The 6732-nt window shown below is 34.3% G+C and overlaps 1 protein-coding gene across 1 annotated transcript in view; it reads right to left on the reverse strand.

Annotated features, from left to right (window-relative positions):
* Positions 1–6679, reverse strand: part of LOC117332589 — an 86968-nt gene extending 80289 nt beyond the window's left edge. Inside the window, 1 exon segment of the mRNA XM_033891564.1 lies at positions 3633–6679. The gene's annotated coding sequence lies outside the window, so the exon portion shown is untranslated.
* Positions 6680–6732: the final 53 nt, after the last annotated feature.

The following is a 6732-nucleotide window of genomic DNA, read 5'->3' on the forward strand; positions in this document are numbered from 1 at the left end:
TATCAAGTAAAACACTTAAATGTTTTAAACTATTAATAACTGGTTCTGAATTTGCATCACAAACAAGACTTAGAGATGGAGCACAAGACATCAAACTCGCTTTCCACCAAAACAACTAGTGATTCAAAATTGTGTGCAAAAACGGGACCCCCGACCTGGTCACCTGTGCAACTGTGGGTTTTCTCAGGGTACTCCAGTTTCCTCCCGCATAAAGAGTCAAGACCCATTGTCCGGTTCCACCCAGTTCAACAAGTGTGATTAATATAAGTTGTCTAAACTGAAACAACTTTCCTACCAAGTAATTGCTATGAAATAAGTAAATAATTCATGACCATGACCAGAACAAAGTTTGAGAAAAGGCTCAATGGGCCTGTATTAATCTCATTACTTAATAGTTTTAATATATCCATTAAACAGTACTTAATTATGTTAACTTCAAATTAGGTAATATCATGTTACCACATTTGTTAGAAAGCGTTTACCACAAGATGTCATCATTCCTCAAATTATGAATTTTTGTCAGAAAATCTTATATAAAACAGTAGTGTGGTTCAAGATCATTCATTTGAACAAAATTGCTATCTTGTCCCACCTTAAGAAGTTGTCAACATATTTTGACATATTTGAACAGTTTTCACGCAAACTTGATACCCCTTCCCATATTTTTAAAATGCTTTGTTTTCAAGTCCATGGAAAAAGTCCTTTAGATAGGGCCAGTTCAAACAATTAAACTATTCAACCCAACAAGTTATGGGTTACATTTTGTTCTATAACTAATGTAAACTAACTCATCAAACCCACAATGTTCAAAGTAGGTCAAGGTCATGAGGTATCATTTGGGATGTACATGTACAAAAGGTGCACAAGCAATATATGTGGGTCAAGGTCATCTACCCTGGTTCACTGAATTCAATCAGGTAGGGTAAATCTCATTACTCCAAAAAAATTAGAAGCTAAGCCACTTGAAAGTCACACATCTGAAATCTGACCTCACAAGTCAAAATATATTAAGTCGGGTGATCACGTAAACAAATTAGGTAGTTCTCCATCCCATCAAGCTACCAGGTACGTGTATCCATACTACACACATTTTTATGTTCATGTCATATAAAAACGTGTTACTGGAGGCAAGCCGATAATGCTCAGAGCTGTAGATTACACTTTATCAGACAGGTGATAAACAATTTTACTTCACCTGCTCTGTTTTCCCAACATCAATATTAATGATCCACTCCTTATGAACATTAAGTATTTTTATACACTGTATGTGTCGGTGTTCGATTAACCTCCAACATCACTGTGACCGGTGGGAGAGGATTAGTTGACAGAAGCCTTGCTTTCTAGCTTACATAAAGAACCCGGTAGTACCACTTTGCACACGTATCTAGATTTATGAACACCACAACAGATTAATGATTCATGTCAGTGAAGCTACTGTACTGAAGCTTTAGGCAAACAGGATGTCATGATAAAATTTGTACAAGACCCCAGGCAAACTGGACGTCATGATGAAATTTGTACAACACCCCAGGCAAACTGGACACCATGATAAAGTTTGTACAAGACCCTGAAAAACAGGACGTCATGATAAAGTTTGTACAAGACCCAGGCAAACAGGACGTCATGATAAAGTTTGTACAACATCCCAGGCAAACAGGACGTCATGATAAAGTTTGTACAAGACCCCATGCAAACTGGACGTCATGATAAAGTTTGTAAAAGACCCCAGGCAAACAGGACGTTATGATAAAGTTTGTACAAGACCCCAGGCAAACAGGATGTCATGATAAATTTTGTACAACACCCCAGGCAAACAGGACGTCATGATGAAATTTGTACAACACCCCAGGCAAACAGGATGTCATGATTAAGTTTGTACAACACCCTAGGCAAACAGGACTTTGTGATAAAATTTCTAAAAGACCCCCTTTTTCATATCTAATGATTAAAAACTGGGTAGGTAGGCATGTAGACAAAATATGTCGATTTACATTGAACCCTGCTTTTATATTAACTATAAAAGATATTTACAGGCAGCATTTACAGAACCTGTTTACAAATACCCATCGAGTAATAATCCACCAAATGACCCAGAGTAACCCGCCAAATTATCCATTATCATTAGTGGCGAATGTGGAAACCCTTTTTTTTTTGGCAATGGGATGTAGATTTTTGTGAACATTTATTTGTTCAAAATTTTCACTCACTGTTTTTATTTTGTTATAATAAAGTACAAACAAGAATATGGACAATTTAAAGATTTATTTTTAAGTATTAGTTTAATAATTTCACAGTTTCAATGCCAGTGATTATGATAATGAACATAATCTGAAAAACAATGTTATCATAACATTTAAAATTGAGAATCATAAATAATGTTCATACCTAATTACATGCATGTATAATTGTATATATGTATATCCACTTACTTACAATGAATAATATTAAATATACATCAATTCTTTAATATTAAATAACTGCTCATCTAACAAGTATATAACCTTGAATAACCTTACCACATTTAATACAGCACTTTGCAATTCAAATGACTACTGTATGCATGTCTCAGTTCTACAAAGGATTTTTTTTCTATATACATATGTAGGTACAGCAATTAAATGTTAATATCTATGCCAGACCGACATATAGAGGTCGACAAAACAACAGTAGATTTATTCAGATGGATTACAGTATATGCCTACTGTACAACAGATCTACACCATCTTATATACAATTAATAACATGTACAGATACAATCATTAAAAGTTCAGTCCATACCTTGAGCTGTAGCTGTATTCAAAAATAAACATAATTAATTTTACATCTTAATTAAATGCAAATTAGATAAATAATTAGTAGATCTATACTTAAACGAAAATTTAACTGAATTCGCTAAAGTTAGCTGCACTAATACTGATGTATGTTTTTTTCCAATTTAATGTTTATAAAAACGCACAAGATTGTTTAGGTTACATTCAGTGAATAACTTAATTCACATAACACTGACGGAATGGGAAACAGCATGAACACTTAAATAAACGGAACTAACAATCTAGGAGAAACATGTTTATGTTACTGTATACCGTTAACGGATCTTCCTCTTTCGATCTTTCTATTTATATCAAATGACTCATGGACATGTGCAAAAACATTCATTGATAATGTCACTTCTACTATTACCAAACAAGTATACAATGCAAGTCACTCAATAACAAGGTAGATCATCTACATCCACCGGGGAGGGCTGATTGAATAGGGTCGGTCAATGTCAACAAAGCCCGCATACTAGGGCGGATCGTCTTCGATATTCACGTTGTCGATTGTTTCATTACGTCATGACTCGTCTACTGCACGCCTGCCGCGCCGAATACATAAATAACTTTCATTGCTAACAATGTAATGCCTAAATATGGCCACCCAAATAACCAAACGTCCAAAGTAACGGACAGAATATTGTCGAGACGGACGCAAACAAAACCTGCACATTTTCTTACAAACAATAAATGTCGATACGAGTCTCGGATTTACGCTCAACATTCTGTTGGCAAACTCCGAAACTCGTTACATTTCCTTCAACCTTGAGCGACATGTAACGTGGAGTTTACATATCAGCCATCGTAGATCATACTTACAAGTATATCAAACTATAATGCTAATCTTCGGTCGTCTTCTTACATGTGTTTTTATGACGAAATGTACACCATGGGATTTCATTATGGCGGTAAACTATGTAAATAGTAATGCAAGCACTGACCAATCATACCGCGGTTGATCGAAGGTCAAAGGGTCACAATTACCATGAGGCACAAGAGAGGGTTTTTTAAAAGATAGACTTACAATTTTTGTTTTGATGTCTTGCAGTAGAAATATCAAATACATATTACAATGATTCAAGCTAACATTGTTTTTTTTTCTATTTTCTATTAAAAAATTACCTATACTGCAATGATTTCAGCAGTAATTTAATTTTTAAAAGTATTCCACAGACAAATTCAGCTTAATATAAAGATGTTTACTTCTCTGATTTTATTAGGGGTATCATATGGAATATTGATCAATCTTTCAATATTATTGGATATATTATTGTATCAATTAAAAATGAAAAAGAATGACAAAATCTTGAATTAAGATTTTATTAATAATTATCCTTAATTAATCAATAAATGTGTGTATATATACTTGTGTGTATACGTTTGTGTATGGTAACATTTTCTATTTTATGAAAATATGTGTAGTCCTAGCTCCAAATGTATACATACATGTGCCAACAGCAGAGTCCCTGAGGGAAATGTGGAACGACTTCTATACAATTTTTGGTTTAAAATATGTAAATTAGATTAAGCATTTGTGATGCTGAACTCATACATGACCTCCAAATTCAACAAGATTCTATCGATGTATTTTCCTGAAACTTGCCCATCATTGCCCATACTGGAATTGAAATCCATGGTTTTGCTAAGTCCGGTAAAAAATTATAACAGTCAGCTGGTATGTGAAGTAATTATGATATATACGCATGTTAACTTTACCCATCGACTATGTATGTAGCTAGCTGTGACCTTGAGCTTAACTGTTTGACCTTGACCTTCAACTGAGTATCAGAGAATAATATTGCTGTCAGGATCACTTGTTTGAGGACTAAATTCAAGAAGTTTAAAGAAGAGGCTAGATATAACAATCACCATATAACAATGCAGTAATTAAGCAATAATCTGGAGTTATATGTATGACCTTGACCTTTAAGTGGACATCATGCAGTGGTATCAGTTATAGCAACATGCAGACTATCCTATGTACTCTTACATTTCATTTAAAACATTTTTCATCTGTGAATTACCCAATATAAGGTTGGCAGTTCGGGGGGCAATATCACAGTTGGAGGCAAACACAAAGCCTACTGAAATGCACACTCTCACCTCACACATGCAGCTTGCAAACAAGGAAGGTTCTCCTAGAATTAATAGCTGTTGATATGATGGTAAGCAATATACAAGAGGCCCAACCTGCCTGCATCATTCACTTGGTATTCCCTACTTTGATCAAGGTCATTTCACAAATGTTCTTGGGCATCATCCCAGAAACCTACTTGTCGCATATTAATGATATTCTAGGCATTTTGGAAAACCATAGGAATTTGAGTGTTTTAAATGACCCCTGTGACCTTGAAGAAGGGATTAAGGCATTTCCTTTTGCAAACTTTGACAGCCGTCATTCCAGAATATCACCCCAATATCTTGCTTGTAGGCATTTTTGTTTTAAATAAGAAGTAATTTGTACGAATGTTTCAACAAATTTGACACCTGTGCCCTGAAGGTCATTTCTAATTTCCACAAAATTTCTTGGGTGTCATCCAAGGAATTTCCAGACAAAGAACTTATTTTAAATAAGAAGTGGTTTGGATGTTTTAACAAATTTAACCCTTAATTGTGACCTTCAATAATGGGTCTAGGTCAACAATTATTCTAGAAATTAACATACAAGCCCTTTTTTTATTCCAGGCCTTTTTAATTAATCAGAAGCAGTTGTTTGAATGGATGTTTTTTTAGATATTAACAATGCGACCTTGAATAAGGGTTAAGGGCATTTGTTTTATTTTTCAGGAATCATCAAAGTAGCATTCCAGCCAAATATCTTTATTCTAGGGCTTTTAGATTAGGAAAAGTTGTTTAAAGGTAAAATTGATGTCATTATACAGACACCATGCATCAAAGCATAAGTTCACTTTGTCCTTTGGGTCAAATAAGCTAAAAACCAAATGGCACACCCCTTAGGCCTACAAACTTCCTTATTCTAAGTAATGCCATGCATCCTTAATTCATGCATGCAGAATCAAGACTTTTTACCTCAAAATCATCACCTCCAAAATGAATTTTTGTCAAAATCTAATTAAGTCATTAGAAATGAAATGATAGAGGTATTTCTATTTATATAGGAAAATTGTATGCATAGGATGCCAACTGCTTTTGACAAAAGTTCTTAATTTCTGCATTCAGACAAAAAAAAAATTTCCAATATTAACCACTAATTCTATCCTTCTTGTAATAAGTTTTAATCAAATACATTTCCAATACAACTTACACAGTAGCACCTAACAGAATGTCCATAAAACTAAAGAACAATTAATAATTAAGAAGCTAGCTAGCAGTTGTGACATTAACTCACTTGTTTTTGAGTAGGTGAGCATTATATAGCATAAACCCACTTCTCGTCAGAGCAGGTCATTCTGATCTATTAGAGTTACTTCCCTTGTCTCACTCTGTCAGATTGATGGTACAGTGATAGCTAGACAGCCGATGTGGACTAAGAATTAGAACTGGTGACTTAAACGTATGTTTCAAAAGATTATATCCTTTCCTAAAATTGTAATTGATTCTTTCACCATGAAGAAATACCAAAAATATAAGTCCTTTGTGGCATGTCCCACAGCAGTAATCAAGTACCAGCACAAAGTCATGAGGTGGAAATTCTTCAAGTTTGACCTATATATTCAAAGTATAATAAGTAACATGAACACATGCATATTGAAGATGCTTGCTAGTCCTAACATAAAATCAGTTTGTTCCAGATGTTGTACAAAAGTTTACACCTTACCTCTATAATACAAAATCAGATTGTTCCTGGTGTTGTACACAAGTTTACACCTTACCTCTATAATACAAAATCAGTTTGTTCCAGATGTTGTACAAAAGTTTACACCTTACCTCTATAACACAAAATCAGATTGTTCCTGGT

This window comes from Pecten maximus, chromosome 1 (genome assembly GCF_902652985.1).
Source record: "Pecten maximus chromosome 1, xPecMax1.1, whole genome shotgun sequence".
Lineage (NCBI taxonomy): Eukaryota > Metazoa > Mollusca > Bivalvia > Pectinida > Pectinidae > Pecten > Pecten maximus.